The sequence below is a fragment of the Polistes fuscatus genome, unplaced genomic scaffold, assembly GCF_010416935.1.
Source record: "Polistes fuscatus isolate 324 unplaced genomic scaffold, CU_Pfus_HIC Scaffold12, whole genome shotgun sequence".
Taxonomy (NCBI): Eukaryota; Metazoa; Arthropoda; class Insecta; order Hymenoptera; family Vespidae; genus Polistes; species Polistes fuscatus.
In genome coordinates this window covers 6,245,905-6,262,887 of record NW_025113020.1, presented here as the reverse complement: position 1 = coordinate 6,262,887, position 16,983 = coordinate 6,245,905, and the positions used below count along the sequence as shown (strand labels likewise).

Sequence of the window (16,983 nt, the reverse complement as noted above, 5' to 3'; positions counted from 1 at the left end):
GCATAGCACAGAATGTCAAACTCCCTGGACAATTTGCGTTTTAACGCAGGATAAAAGAAAAAACAAACGAACAAACAAAAAACAGAGGTAGGAGAAAAATTTTGGCGAAATTTAGAGTAATGTAAAGAATAAAACAAGGTTCGCGGTTAATAGAAAATAAATATTCATAAGAATAATTTTTTGAATAAGGATTTGTATACTATTATAATAATTATTATTATTACAATATAATAATAATAATTATTATTAAAATATACCGACACAGTATAGATAATTATATTATATTTAATAATGTATAATTTCTCTCTCTCTCTCTCTCTCTTTTTCTTTTTATTCTTCTTTTAAAATTACGTATACACCTTTTCTTTCTTTTGTTTTGGTTTTCTTCCTACTTGGGAGGAAGAAAAAAAACTCGAAAGAATGATGCGCGCGTACTTCAATGTTTTGTTTATACGCACCCCCTTCCCCTCAGCCGGTACTCGTTGTTAACTTGTATAGATACGTTTAAGCGAGAACTTCGTGTACGTTCGGTTTCTTTCGAGATTGTTTCGCGTAGTTGTTGTTTCGACATTGTCAGTCTTATTCGAACGTCGGTAAACGTATCATCTATATAAACGGTATTAGATGTATGTGTCAAATTTATTTCGCGTGTACGCGTGAGTGTATTGGTACTTATCGAAAAGTAATATACACGCGTGCATTTAGTGCGTGTTCCTGCATGCGATAAGTGCATTTATAAGCATCGTAATTATAGAAAACGGAAAACATTTCATTTGATTAATGTACTGATGTATTAATTATTTTACATTTTTTCTTTTTTTTTGTAAATCGTTAAATTTCGTATAACATAATTTCGATGAGGATAATGTTTTGAGTTTAGCATAGATAGATAATTTCTTTACGAACGATTATCTCAGTCTTTAGTTGCTTGCTTGCTTGCTTGCTTGCTTGTTGTATTTGCGTTTGAGAAAGAAAGAGATACGTTTGAGAGATAAAGAAAAGACAGCAGCTTACCGAGGGTAGTAGTATAGGGGTTGTTGGGGGTAAAGGAGTGGGGTAGGTTGCCGAGGGTTGAGGAATTGGAGGTTGGGGATCGTTGGATGGCCCGATAAGTGGTACTGAATGCTTTTGCTTCGTGAAATTTCTGATAACTACTTAGATAGCTTCTCGGTGAGAGCTTTTTTCTACTTTTAACGCTTTACAACCTTTTCCTTTTTTTTTCCTTTTTTTTCTTTTTTTTTTTTTAGTCTAGGATTACTATTTATTTTTATTTTTATTTTTTTACTTGTACTTTTTTACCTTTACTTTTTGTTTTTCAATTAAAGTTATATCAACGGATTTATTAATCTTACCTTATATAATTTTACAGAAAAACGATTTCGTTTATTATTAAATAAATTAAATACGTGCGCGATTTTACGTGAGACCCCCCTTCCTCCTCTTCCTCCTCCTCCGCCTCCTCTCCCTGGAACCCTTTGCGGTGTGTTCAACGAGTTAATTTTTTTCATTTCATTCCTATTACTTTTTTCAATTTTACTTTCATAGATCGTAATATTTCATTTCTATTTCTATTTATTTCTGTTTCTTTTTTTCCATTTAACGAATACACTTTTCTTTCCCACTTTGTTTTATTCTTTCTCGTTTAACGCGTGTATTTGTTATTTTTCGTTTGTTTTTTTATTTTCAAAAGTAGAAGATTACTTTTAACTTCCTTGCGAACACCTCGAATGAAGGAAACAAAAGAAAGAAAAAGTAAAAAAATAAAAAAGAAGATAAACGACGAAGCGGAGTTGAAAGGAAAATACGAAGTAAGAATAACCGATGTTAGTTATTTGAAAATACTTTCAAGTTTTTTTTTCCCCTCCTCCTCCTCCTCCTCCTCGTTCAGCTCCTCTCTCACCCTGAAACCCCCCGCGTCAAACGAATTAACGTTAAAAAAGAAAATCTAATTAGGAGCTGCCACGTGACGAAGGGCGGCTCTAATCGTAACACGATTGCCAAGTTAAAGGGGCGTTCCAAATAGGGTGGAAGAAGATGGAACAGTCTTCCCCCTCTTACACCCCCATCCCCATCCTTCTCACCAGAGAGAAACCGAGAGAGAGAGAGAGAGAGAGAGAGAGAGAGATAATTTACATTTCTTCGCGATTAGAGGAATATCGATTATCGTTGGCCTTCCTAACCTGACTCGTTCTATAGCTCGTTAAAACTGCTAATTATCTGCTCGATAAATAAGCTTTCACATTTTTTCTTCTTTTTTTTTTTTCAAAGAATTTAATTCGATAATAAATTCATTCGTTACAACACGTATTCTTACATTCGTGTCAATACACTCTCTCTCACTGTACCCCCACCATTTTTGTTATATTTTTCAATTTTATTTCTTTTTCTTTTTTTACAACCGAACAATTGGACTGTTGGTTAAAGAGATATATATTATAAATAATAATAATTATTATTATTATTTTTCTTTTTCTATGTTAGCATCGTCGAATCGTACCACATTTACTAAAAATATCATTTTATTTAATTTATCGATCAAACTTTTGTCATAGACTTTGTAGAGAAAACAAAGGAGAAATGTAACTATAAAGCAAAAATCTACGACACTTTTAACGCTGAATATGCAAAGTTCATATTGGGTGATCCAATTTACCCCGAAGGAATAGGAAATAACACGCTTTTATAATAAATAGTAAAAGTATCTTTCGTGCACACGTATGTGTATGTGTATGTGTGTGTGTGTGTGTGTGTGTGTGTGTGTGAGAAAGAGAGACACCTATATGGCTATATGGAACAAGATAACTTGATTTTCCTAAAGCATTTTCTATCTTTCTCTCTCTCTCTCTCTCTCTCACACACACACATTCTCACTTTCTATGCTTTGCTTTTCAAATTTTACTCCTCTATTCGTCGTCCCATAGTGCCGTTAAAATAGATCGCTTTGAACATAATTTTCTGTCGAGTTATTTTTTTTTGTTTTTTTCTTTTTCTTTTTTTTATATTTAATTTAGTTCATTAATCGTGTCGGAACAAAGATTTGATTTTATTTTGATTCTTTATTATCTAGGAATAAATAAAAACTATTATCTCTCAATTGTATATCTCAGTGTATTAATTTTTTGATATATTTCTAATCGCTCAAAATTTAGGTTAGCTTCGTAAGTTACGCCATCTTGTAATGTGTCACTCATTTAAAATGTCGACACGAAATGGATAATCGTTTGATTATTTTAATAATTCAATCGAAAGAAATAAACTTTTAGAATATTTAAACGTTTTACAAATTTAATATTTATTTAATAATAATTAATCGAGGACGATCGCGCGTTTAATATCGGAATTTATTTATTCGACAAAAATGATTGTAATTATTATCTTTTTCTTTTTTCCTCTTTGGTAATATAAATTTGAAAAAAAAAAAAAATTGATTAAGTGCATGATAATGTAATGCAATGACGTCGAATAGAGAGAGAGAGAGAGAGAGAGTATTAACGTAATTTAGAAAATTTACTTTACCGATCGTACCGTCATATATCACGCATTATTTTTGGTGAAAATTTTCCGTGATATTCAAAAGCCGATAATGAAATATGTCGTCTCTACGAAATCGAGAACGGATAGAAAGTACGCGTCAATAGAGTTGGAATTGGAATTTTCAAAAAAGGGCTTCGGAAAAGCACAGGAAAGCAATAAAACAACGAATTCGCGAGCCAGAGGATTTGAAATCTACCCGATAAAGTTACATATGTACAACGTGATCCATTAAATAGATCATTTTTTTCTCTCTTTTTTTTTTTTACATTTTCAACAATCGAAATGTGTCTAATATTCTTATTCAATTAAATTTCCATTAAATCCAAAGATCAGCTGTGATATTTCCTTTCATATTTCTCAATCGAAACGTTCAGCCATTTTTAAATCTACGTCAAAATGGCGGACTAAACAAAAGAAAGAAAGGAAACTTTAACCAACGGGTCGAAAAATAAAACTAATACAAATTCAAATGAAAAATTAATGTTGACAATCGAATCGTACAAAAATATTAATGCCTGTTAAACAAAAATCGTGGGAGAGAGAGAGAAAGAACAAAACTAAAGAAATAGATTTAAAAAAAGAAAAAGAAGAGGGGTTAGTTTATAGGCGAGACAAGGTATACGCGTATACATAGATCGAGTTTAGGGGTTGAAAGTTGGTAAGTGCACGTGTGCGTGTTCGCGTGCGTGAGACATGGAGGCGCAAACAAACCGGAAGACAATAGGGGGAAGCATGACAGGCGGTCGAGGGACGACTACTATTCCCCTTTTGTTCGGAATCATGCGGATCGGTCCAAACCCAGTAGCACAATGGCAGCCAATCATGTGTCGCGATCGAGAGCTTGTGATCCTCTGCATAAGCTTATACCAAACCTTCTCTCTCTCTCTCTCTCTCTCTCTCTTGAAGTGAGAGAAAGGGGGAGAAAGGGAAAAGGGTTTTCCTTGTAGTAGTAGTAAAGGTTTCGTCGATATCACTTGGTCGTGTGGCTCGTCGCTTAATTGCTGGAAACAATGGAATTATTGTTAGACGTGGTGGTGGTGCCACACAGGGAACTACGATCCTCTCTCTCTCTCTCTTGGGCAACCTTTTTCTTTCGAATAGTTCTCTTCCTATTAAACGAACCTCCAACCTTCTTCTTTACCCTCGCACACTACTACCAAAAACCTTTTGAAAAGAAGTTCCTTCTGAAAATTCATTCGATTGGGATTCGTTCGATCCATTATTTTCACGTTAACCTTTGACTTTTGAAACGTTTGTTACATCTTTCTTTACTGATTTTTCTCTAGGGATTGTAATTAAAGCGTAGAAACGTTACATTTTATTGGATTATAGTGTTTCAAGGATAATAATGTGATCTTGAATCCTTTGAGGGTTATTTGTTTAATATGTTAAAGATTTTGTTTAGGTTGAAAAATCATATGTGTTCGTGTTGAATTCGTTAAATAATTTCGATCAAATGTATACGTTAAATATGCACGTAGGTGTCCAATGTAACAATGTAATTGTGGATAGTACAGTAATAGACATCGTGCTGTCGACAAAACTCTTTTCACGAGGAAGAAACTTTGCGCTAGGTTGAGGAAGACCAAACGAAGTGGGGGATTAATTAATGCTGTGCTGTAATCAGCACGAACGTGCAGTTTGAAGAGTTCTTTTTTTTCTTTTCTTTTTTTTCCTTAGTCCCTCCTACTTTTCTTTCCTTTTCTCTTCCACTTTATTATCCCTCTGTTGTTTCTTTATTTTCTCGTTGCTGTTGTCTTGTTACTTCTCTCTCAACAGATCGAGTTTAGTCATACGTGTAATTGTGGTTAAATTGGACGACAATAAGTACCATTTTTCTTTTCTCGAAGATACCTAATTTTATCTTTCTTCGCGTTTTCATTGAATCATTTTCATTGAATTAGTTTCGAATGACAAAATTTATATTCAAAATAAAAATGAATATATATATTATATAAAATATAAATACTTTGTAAATGTAAAATTTGTTATAGAAAATGATTACAATGTACGACAATAATATATTTCTACCTGTTAAGTCGAGCCCAATTAGAAACACCTGTACTACTCATGTTTCTATCTACTGATACAACAGGAAATAAATGAGTCAAAGAGAATGAAAGATAGATAAGGTAACCAGATGAAACAGGAATATGCATTACGAACGTGTGTATGCACATATAACCGGACGTAATGTAGAGGGGTTAGGGTAGATTGTAGGGAGGTATGCCTAGGAATTGTTAGTAGTAGTAGTAGTAGTAGTAATAGTAATGATTGTAGTGGTAGTAGTATGCCTGAAGAGGCACGTTGCTCCGTTCCTAGTACGAGGACACTCCAAACGGAACTAGGTGTTGGTTGAAGGTTTTAGAGAGGGTTGGAAAATGCAAGAGGTTGCTTCTGCTGCTTTTGCTGCTTTTGCTGCTGGTGCAGATACGTAGATGGTTACACATCATTCCTTGTAACGAACAACACCATTTATAAAATTACGGATAGGAACTTGTTACAAATGTCTTACAACGTTTGTTAATTTTATAATGATCCTTTTTGTAAAAAAAAAACAGAAGAAAAAGAAAAAGGATTTTAATGGATTGTTCGTTATAAATATTTGCACTCGAGAAATTAGACTCTTGGTTTTATATTTTCTATTGTTTTACATTTGTTAGATTAATTTTGTTGTCTGTGTTCTTTTTAAAATGCAAATCTTGCAAATCGGATGGATGCTACAGGATTTTCTATTTAATTGTACTATTTCTCTTTAATTTTCGCATTGAAAGCATAATCGTTATCAAGATTGCCAAAGGGAATGAGAACAAGTAGAAATGCTACAAATCGTAGTGTAATTAATGGGACTGGTGTCATTTTATTGTTACGTGCTACTATCATCCCCCATTGAAAATCCAACGATTATTATTTCCGTTGATAATACTAATTCCAAGTTGCTTCTCTTTTCAAATGAATTATTTTATTGTTAGATTTCAATTGGATTAGATTGTTGTATTCCGAGTTACCTGGAGTGCTTTCTTTTTTTAAATTACCATTTGGATAGTTCTGCTTTAAATCTGAATTGAAAATGTTCTCATCACACACACACACACACACACAGTGTACTGTATGTTCATTCGAGTATCTTTTATCTTTTCAAATCCGATTTGACTTATATGAATCGAAATTTTTTAATGTTCATTGGTAAACATTTCCTAAACTTGCTATCGGATTGAATTTACAATTGTTATTGGATTTAAATATCAAGATATCTTCAACATTTTCTGAGTTTTCCTACATTCAATTCATTGGATACAACTGATTTTTATTCCCCGGGTTTTTTAATATCCGAATTTTATTTTAAGTATACTTCAACTTGATATTTTTTATCGAATGCATTTTAAGTATTTTATTTTCCTTTCATTTCTGTGTTCTCTTTATTTTTTTTCTTTCTTTCCCCTACCTCCTCTATCTTCAAATATGATTTGTAGAAGATCGGATAAGATTTTTAGGTACCGTGATGCTTCTTCGGAGTTTCGTTTAAGGTTAAATCTGATTTTCGTTTTACTTAAATATTACCTCTCGTTCAAATCTTCATTGACTTTCAATTGAAATTTTCTATCCTGCGATTATGTTTTTGATCATTAAAAAGAAAGAAAAGGACAAACAATACTCTCTTATGTGCATATAATTAATATTTAGAATTTAAACTACGAAAAAGAAAAAAAAAAAGATTATTTAAAGTACAATAAGATTCTTATCAAATGAATTGTCAGTAAAAATTTTTTTGTTTTTATTCTTTTCTTTCATTCTCATTCTTTTCCTATAGATCCCTTTCCTTTCTTTCTTTCATTCTTTCATTCTTCTCAAACAGTTTAAAGACGATTTGCATGAGGAAGCGGGGGAAATAGTGGGAGGCCCTTAATTCCCGGTTCGACATCTTCGTGTCTGCTTCGAAATTTCCGTAGAGAAGCGATTTCCTTTCTATACTTGAAGGGTATAGGAAATGATTTTCCTTTTCCTTCCGCAAGAAGTAAATTCTAATCTGTCTCTATCTCTCTCTCTCTCTCTTTTCTTTCTTTCTTAAAATTAAAGAATCTCCTAATAAAAAAGTATATTATCGTAGTTTGAAAATCATATAAAAGTATGGAAACGTATCGTTACGCCATTTACTTTTCGATCAAAATGATGAATTCTTAACCTAAAAAAAAAAACTAAGATGGCGTTTTTACATTTTACAATATGGCGATTCTAACGTAAAAATAAAATGTTTAATATTTTATACGCGTATTTGTCTTTGAGTATGTGTAAATATGAAATATTAATTAAAAAATTAAGTCATTTGATTTGTTTTGTAAAATAAATAATAGATTATAACGTATTAAAAAGACATAACCTCAATATATATTTGTTATAGAAAGTATTTGATCAAATTGGTGTTCCTAAAAATGTCAAAGTCATTAGAGAAAATTGAATAACGTTGTGTAACATTGTTGGTTATATAATATCAGTCAACGGAAGAACATTTTCACTTTCCGACATCCTGTAACTCGCGTGGCTACTAAATCATATTTTATGAAGACGTAGAATTTGTGGGAGGAGGAGGAGGAGGAGGAAGAGGGGCAGAAGGAAAGGAATCCGATGAGTCGAGAATATAAGAAACGACGATGAATTCAGGAACTTCCTTTTAGTCGGTTCTTCAAAAAAAGAAATGAAGTAAAATAAGCTTAGTCGATAAACCCTTGACGATCTTTTTGGATGTTTATTTACTTAGAAAAATTACTCAACTATGTATTTCTAATCTTTAGTATATATTTCTTTTTAATTAAAGATTAAATCCAATTTATTTTAGCGACATACAACAATACGAATACACAAATCTCGATCAAAAAATCCATATCTTTAATATTCTAACTAAACTTTATCAATCACCTTTCTAAAAGATAACCTCAAAATAAAAATCTTATTTCTAGTTCTACAAGAAATTAAAAAAAAGAAAAAAGAAAAAAGGAAAAAGAAAATTAATCCAAACTTCTTGGAGTAATGTATTTTTCGAATATGATCCAATAGCAATCTCCCTTGAAAGAAAAAGTTAAAGTAAAAAACATAAAATAGAAAAATATAAAGGAAAAATGATGATCGCATACACACATACACGCACATAGCCATACAAGGACGATACCTGAAAAGGGGCAAGCAGCAGCCCTATTTCTAGGAGGGGGTAGTTCTTGGATACTTGAGATAGTGGTAGTAATAGTAATAGTGCTGGTGCACTTTTCGTGTCATCGAAAAGTGCTATCTTCTGATGCACTGTAGTACTATGGTAAAGTGAGAGTACTTCGAAACGACGAAGATGAAGAAGACTGTGGTCGACCAAACCCCCTAACCTCACCCCTAACATCCACCTCAACTTATTCCTCTATCCCTCATCCCTTTGGCCCTTCTGTCCCCCTCATCTTTCGACCCTCCAAGTATCATTCTCCCTTTTCCTCGGTGAACGTCTTCTTGGACCTTTGCATTTATATGTGTGTGTGTTCATACACACACATATATATATGTGTAGGAAGTATGCACACTAAGAACATCGATGGCGAGACGTTAAATCACCGACAGGAAACTACCGCTCGAAAAGGGAGCCGTAATAAGGAGAAGAGAAGGGTTGGTAAAGTGGGGGAGGGGTATAGGGTTAGAAGGAGGGAGAGGAATGAAGTGGTGAAAGGGTGTAAGGGGTTGAGAAGCCATCTTAAAAATTTACTTTCTCTACTAAAGTTGTGTTCACGTTCCTTCCTCCTGTCTCCAATGAAAATGATACGAGTTTTTTTTTCTTCTTGGTTTGCGTGCATTCCTGTGTACGTGCGTATGCGATAGAAGATTTAATAAACAATACTTTAATGAACAATTTTTTGTTGTCGAGTCTATTAAAATGATTTTTAATCGGGTGGACCTGAACGTACTTGATAATGTCATAACGGTTCACTATACATTTACTATATATGAGTAGCTAATTGGATTTTAATTAAACTTGCGTGCAGTGTTGCTTTGGGTGACAGCTTGCGACGAACAACTGACGACGACGACGACGACGACGACGACGACGATGACAATGACGTAAACGAAAACGTCGATGTGAGAAGAGAACGAATAAAACTTTTGCGTTTTCGATCATCCATTTTTATTCATTTTATTTTTATCTTTTTTTTTTTCTTTTTTTTTTTTTTTAATAGAACGAAAATACCAACCCCGATTTTCCATTTCTACTACGTTGCCTAAAACAAACTACGCGAAATTACGTTTTTTTTAACGTCCGTCGATAGAATGTAAAATGATTTTGAGATTAAAAGTAAATTTATGTATCGGTAATGAAATCTTTTTCGCGAAAAACTATATTATTTTTTGGACGGTCTATATTACTGACAACGCCATTTTCAAATTAGAAAGAATTCTAATAGAAAATATTACGTATTATAATAATAATAATTTTTCAATTCGTGATTAATTTATCTCTGATGCCGTTTTAAAATGAATAGGCACCGATGGAAAACCTTTTGAATATTCTGTAAATGATAATATACGATGTGTAATTTATCAATTCGAATGAGGTTAATTTATCTGCGACGCCATGTTGAAATTTGAATCTCAACTAAGGAACGTTTGGAATTATTAGGTCGTTCGGAAAGTAATTTCGTTGCATTAATGTCAAATGTAAAACGATTTTTTCGTATTTATTATTCAAGATTATAAATATATATTATATTTTAAAGAATGTGAGAATTATTATTATACTGAAAGAATGATAATTCGTGACACCGTTTCGTTATAAATAACAAAAGTTTTTTCCGAAAAGTTTAACGATAAACAACTGTACTTTTGGTGTGTTGGCAAACATTTTTGATTATGGCATACGTTTAGTATACATGTGTCTGGTTATGTTCTCTCTCTCTCTCTCTATCTCTCTTCCCCTTTCTATCTCTCTTACTTTCTGTTTATCTGAACCAGAAAGAGAGATAGAAATTTGTTTCTCGTTCGAGTGCGGATGATAGGAAACACGTGTTGGTTTTACACGTGGTTAGAGAGAAACCATAAATGAGATAGAGAATGAGGAAGTGAAAGAGAAAGAGAGAGAAGGAGAGAGATAAGGAGAAACATCATTGCAATCACAGTTTTTATGAGCGTCAAATCTCACGAGGGTCCTTTGAAATAACGTAAGATAGAAAAAAATCATGCCACGTTTGACACGAATAGTTAATATAATATATTCATTTATATATTAAAACATTATTATTATTTTTTTATTAACACAATAGATTTAATTATAATATTTGTTAATTCTAAATATTTAGGTAATTTTTAACTCTTATTATATAAACAATTGATAGACAAGAAAAAAAATGATATAAACTGCAGTGTTAACAGCAGGCATAGAGTTTGTTTGGTGGTAGTATATACATTCATACACACACACGCGCGCGCACGCACATACATGGATTCTTTGGAAAAGAGGTATGCTGAGTTTTAATAGCTCTCAGTGTCGCGACACGCATATGGTCGACGCCTGTTTTGTACTCCCTTCGATAAGGAACAATTATCGACGATAGTCGCAAAGGGAGTTAGAAAAAGAGAGAGAGAGAGAATGAGACGCCCCTTTGATAAAGAGAAAACGGTCGTTGCAACGATACGTACCGGGTGTCTCGAGTGTGTCGAGTATAAGAGAGAGAAAAAGAAAGACAATGGTGAACGACGACGACGACGGTTCTCTTATTCGATCGTGAGAGAGATCTTTTTCATCTTTGATCTTTAAATCTTCAGAATACCGTACTCCTCGCCACAGCTTGTTCGCTTTTGTCGTGTACGAGTAGAAAGAAAGAAAGTACTTCAATGATACATTGATGTTTTTTGCGCCTTTCTTCTTCTTTTAGTTATTATTTTTCCAAGATTTTCTACATTTGAAATAATCAATTTGTTGGATGTACAAAAATATCATTTCTACCGTATCGTTGATAAATAAAATTGTTTATAAATTGGAAAAAGGTATGGAATAATTTCAGTAGTTATTGAAATGAAGTTTGCATATGTTTTATTGCATCTACGAATATACTTTCCAAGCTTTCCTCCGTTTATACTTCTCCTATTACACAAGTTGGCATAATTCTCATAGAACAATAATAGATCAATACAACTTTTGGATTACTTTAACTAATGAAATTTTTCAATACCATTTTATTTGAATTCGCGTTTACACGCTTTGCATGTTTCGTTAATGTTCATTAATTTTGTATAAATTGGTAAGATAAAAGTCAACGATTGAAACTAGAGGAATAATAATAAGTATAGAAGAAGAAATATAAGGCAATAAAGAGAATAAGATGGATCTTTGAATCCTTCGGGGATTTTCCAACTCGGGACGTTTAATTCCAGCGTTCGAAATTATTAACACGCATGCGCAGTACGTTCAATACACTATTGGTTCAACTCCCACCATTCGTACTGTTAGCGAATTTCCGTACTGACTCGGTTCTGTTCCACCGTGACGAGTTCAGTTAGCTGCCGCGTTTCAACCGGTTAGGATACTATTGGTAAATTTACTAATTTTTCTCTCGCGTTTCATGCAATCTCGTAATTGTAATTCACATATCACATTATTTCTCATTCGATTTCGTTATAATATACTATTGTCTTTTTTAAATAGATGAACAAATTATTAATCAATTTTTGTATTATACACTTGTCATTTCTTTTTGGTGAAATTCATTATTTCGAAGAGAAAGAGAAACGAAAATGGCGTTATTAAGATATCGAATAATCGATGATCGAGAAGTTGGATCGAAACGTTTTATAAAGGTAATTTTTATAATATATATTTACATAATTGATTGTCCTTTAAAAAAATTTGTTTACATTACTGTAACGTTTCTTTTCTTTTCTTATTCTTTTTCTTTTTAATTGTATCTTCTTACAGGATGTATGGTAACAGATTTTTAGGTTATATTAAATCTAGGATTTAATTGAAAAAGTTTCGTACAGAAAAACAATTTTGTTGAATTTATCATTAAATTATTTATCCTATACTTTAATGATTAATTAAATCGTTGTAATTCAATGAAATGAAATGAAAAGTATAGTATAAAATAATTTTAACTTTCCCTTTCTCTACTTCCAAATGATGATAATATTTATTACATTATTACATTAATCGTTTAATTATTATTATTCTTCAACGAATTATCGTTCCCATACACTCCTGTAAGTTGATCCTAAACTAACTTTGGAAGATTTCTTTACTTAGAAAAGATAAGAAACTTTAGGGTAAGATATTTTAGGGACTGTATAAACAAAGGACACGCAAGATGACGATAACTTTATCTCTGTTCAGTGTACTTATGCTCTTAGGATAAGATACTAAGCAAACGTTCTCTTAAGATCAGTTAAAACGACCTAAAGTATATAAGAATAGCTTTGATTGTATAGAAATACGATAAAAAAAAGCAAAAGTTTTATCCTTAAATCCCAAACGATACATTTTTTCGCTTACATGTAACATCAATTTTCAAATTTCGTCATGATGCAAAATAATATTTGATAGATTGTTTTCAACTTTAACTTCTAACTGTTTTTATTTTTATTTTTTTGATACAAGATACAGGTGTTAAATATTGTTTGCCATCGTGATAATAATATTTGATATGATTTTTAAATTAGATTATTCATTTGATTAAATATTGTTTCCTATATTTAATATTAATTTTGATTCTATTATATATACACTGTATGAGAACAAACATAGTAATCGATTTATTAGATTCATTCAATTGATTTTTAAAATACAATTTTTCCATTTTCCTCTCCAGCATACAAGTTAAAAAAAGGAAAGATATTTATCGATGACTATGATCGTGATGAGGATAATGGTAACTCGGAGAAAGAATTTAAACCTTTTTCCTTGTCCCGAAATGTATGCGGGCATAGTATTTTCTTTTCAAAGTCTCTTTTCTTACATGTGTAGAAAAGGTTTGCTGCAGTACTGGCAAGGGTACCGCAATAAAGAAAAAAAAGAATAAGAAAGGGAAAAAAATGTGAGGAAAGGCAGGAGTGGGAGTGGGAGTGGGAGTGGTGGAATTGGGTTGGTTTTAAGAAGAAGAAAAAGTGGGTGGAGGGTGGTATGCATATAAAACCACTTCCAAAAGTGAGAGGAAAGGTACTCTACATCTTTCCTGAATTTTCTTATTTCCACTTGGTACAGCCCTTCTTTTCGCAACACCTGGATTCTCGAGAGGAAAAGAAAGAGAATGAGAGGAGAGTAAAAAGAGAAACGGGGGGAAAAAGGGGGGGAAAGGACACAGCATGTAAACACAAACTCTGAGAGTTTCTCTGAAGTAGCAAGCACTAGTGCGTTTCTTGCAAGAAGAGGAAGAAAAAGAAGAAGAAGAAGCCCACTCGTAAAATAATTCGCGCTCGTCATTTTGCTATTTTCTTCTCTCTCTCTGTCTTTTTTTTTTCTCTTCTCTTTTTTGATTCTATCCTTACGAGATTTTATATTTTCAATGACAGGAAAAAAAGAATCGTGAGATTGTTTTTGATAATTGAATATTATTCTTTGCAATTCAATTATTGATTATATTATTGTCTTATGATTTTAATTTCACAATCTATAATATTTATATTATTATTATTAAGAAATAATAGATCAAAATTGAGAAAGAAAATACGGAATATAGTGTGCGAATATGAATAATTTAAAATTTTATAATATTTTAAAATTTTATATAATATATAAATCGTATGAAATTAAAGAAAACATTGTAATACAAAATCACACACATATCTACACACATTCACAAGAATATTTTTAATATGAATTTCATGAACATAAAAGGGATCAGAAAAAAGTAATTGCAATTGTGTACAACACTCTTTATCATAGGTATCATTTTTTTTTTCTCTCATGAAAAAGTAATGATCTTTCATGAAAATAACCAAGAGACACTTATCGTCATAGATGACTGTTCATCTAGTTTTTTTTTTTTCTTTCCTTTCCTTTCTTTTTTCGTATTTCTGTAATAAACTTTTGATTACTTTCGGAGTCCTTTGCAAATCCGTGCGTGTAGAGTATGTCCGTGTCGTCGGGAATCATAATGAAAGCTATTCACGTGCTATCGATTCATCAACGATTGACCCCAATAACATCAGAAAAAAAAAAAAAAAGAAAAAGAAAAACAAAATGGTCGATCTCGCGAAAGAATATATTCCCCCAGTTTCAAATACGATTATAAATACTTTTTATATATATAATTATTTATCTTTTTTATTTTATATTATTTTATATATTATTTTTATATATTATCTTTTTTATTTTTCGGGTTTAGTATCTTAAAAAAATATTCCAAATTCGTAGAGGAATATTTTTTAAATTGAAAAAATTTTGAATTGAAGAAAAAAAAAAGCTTATTCATTTTAATAATACTACGAATAAAGTGTAAATAAATTTGTAACGTACTTTAAAAATATCTTCTCTATCTTATCGTTAATCATTGTAAAATTGATTTTAATTTACAGTAAATTAAACGAGTGTATAAAGTTAACGTAAATTATTTTTCCATTAACTTGAACGAATTTTCCATGTAAAAATTTCATTACTTTGGGACAGGTAGGCTTGCATTTCTTTTTTTTTTCTTCATATTTTTTGATTCTTTTTTTTAGTCCGTTCATTCGTTACACGATGTTATTGTAAAGAGATTAGGTTACTCTGAGAATAGATAAATCATGTCGTAGAATGCTTCATTGGAAGGATAATCGAATCGGACCTTATTCTCGTCCATCACCCATAATCCGTAATCTCTATCAATCTCAGAACACACACACACACACACACGACTTCCACGTATATTACACATAAATGTACATTGTGCGTATGTATTTGCTACTCTATTGGAATTAGGCATTCGAATTCAGTCCAACTAAATCGCACGTGATCGTCAACGTTACATGGGGAAAGATGCGGGATAGTAGAGTAAATTTCAAGTAGAAATCTCATTAAAACTCTAAGGTATTATCGTTGCTTGATAAACGAAATATACCAAGTTTTCAACTTTGAATTAACTCGTCTATTTTGGAAAACCATTTTAAACACCATGTATATATATATATATACTTTACTAAATCTACAAAATGTGTTTAAAAGTTGTTTTGAGGATCACAATTTTATACTAAACTTTTAAATATATTTTCACAAGATTTTTATAATAGATAAATATATATCCTGTATTTTTAAATTAAAGAAATATTAAGTAGCACACACACATGTATATATATATATATTGATTATACGATGTAATTGTAAAGAAATTAATTTACACAGAGTAAAAAGAAATAAAAATACAAATACTATTGTAATCATCAAAAATAGTTAGAAATGAGGATGACCAAAAATAGAAGAAGGGTTGTGGGTGGGGGGGGGGGTTCTCTTTTTGTTCTTTTTTTTTTTAGGAACCAGTTGAAGCACGTAAAAATAAAAACAATATTAGGAGAAATGATTTGAATCGAATAATTAATTCTGACATGGGGAATTGGTGAAAAGGTTAACCACAGAGAGACAGAGTTGCACGTCTCGTTTCGCACGTGCTAATCGTTTTCTCACGCGTTAGTCCGCAAATCGGAATTAGCTTTGCCAATGTTGGCAGCTGCTGGTGCAGCATTTGTTGTTGTTGTTGCTGTTGCTACTGGTGGTAATGCTGTTGGTATTACAGAATTGTGCTGGTGTTGAAATGTCCGGGTATTTTCTACCATATAGAAACGTGGACGATGATGGTACCAGGGAATCCAGAGAGAGAAACAGACGCAAAGATAGACGGATGGATAGATAAATAGATAAATAAATAGATAGATAATTGTTTATATAACGAAGATATTAAATATTGCGAATAGAAATAAATTAAATGAAATATTTTGATGAAATATTTACACGATTAATAAATTTGATTCGTGTAAATTAATAAAATTAATTCAAATCAACCATAAACGTACATTTTCTTATATTATTTTAATAATTATTTATTTAATTGAGTATATATATATGAATAATCGTTGCAATTGTTTAACGTAAATTTTTATATCATAATTCATTATTTTATTACTATCATATATATATAATGCAATGATTGCAATTATTGAGCATTGGGAATAACGAATGAATGAATGAAAGAAATAAATAATGAAAGGGATAGATGGTATCAAGAAAATGAGTGTAGACGTCTTGAAAGATTTCTTCGAAAGGATGAAATGAAAGAAAATGGCGTACTTTCTTCCTTGCACACACACACATACTCACACATATATATGTATATATACAAATATATCTTTATGCATTAACCAAGCTTGGTTGTATACATAAATATGCATATGTATATATATATATATATATATATAAGAAGAAGCTTTTCGTATCAGTAAAGAATCTTTACGAGAAGGATTACG

The 16,983-nt window shown here is 31.6% G+C and overlaps 1 protein-coding gene and 1 long non-coding RNA gene across 2 annotated transcripts in view; both read left to right on the top strand.

Moving 5' to 3' along the window:
* Positions 1-16,983, top strand: part of LOC122513307 (matrix metalloproteinase-2-like) — a 118,868-nt gene that overhangs the window by 40,830 nt on the left and 61,055 nt on the right. The gene's annotated exons all lie outside the window — the stretch shown is intronic.
* Positions 11,765-13,914, top strand: LOC122513344. Its single transcript, XR_006302720.1, has 2 exons — positions 11,765-12,354; positions 13,362-13,914. It is a non-coding gene; the product is annotated as an uncharacterized LOC122513344 (long non-coding RNA).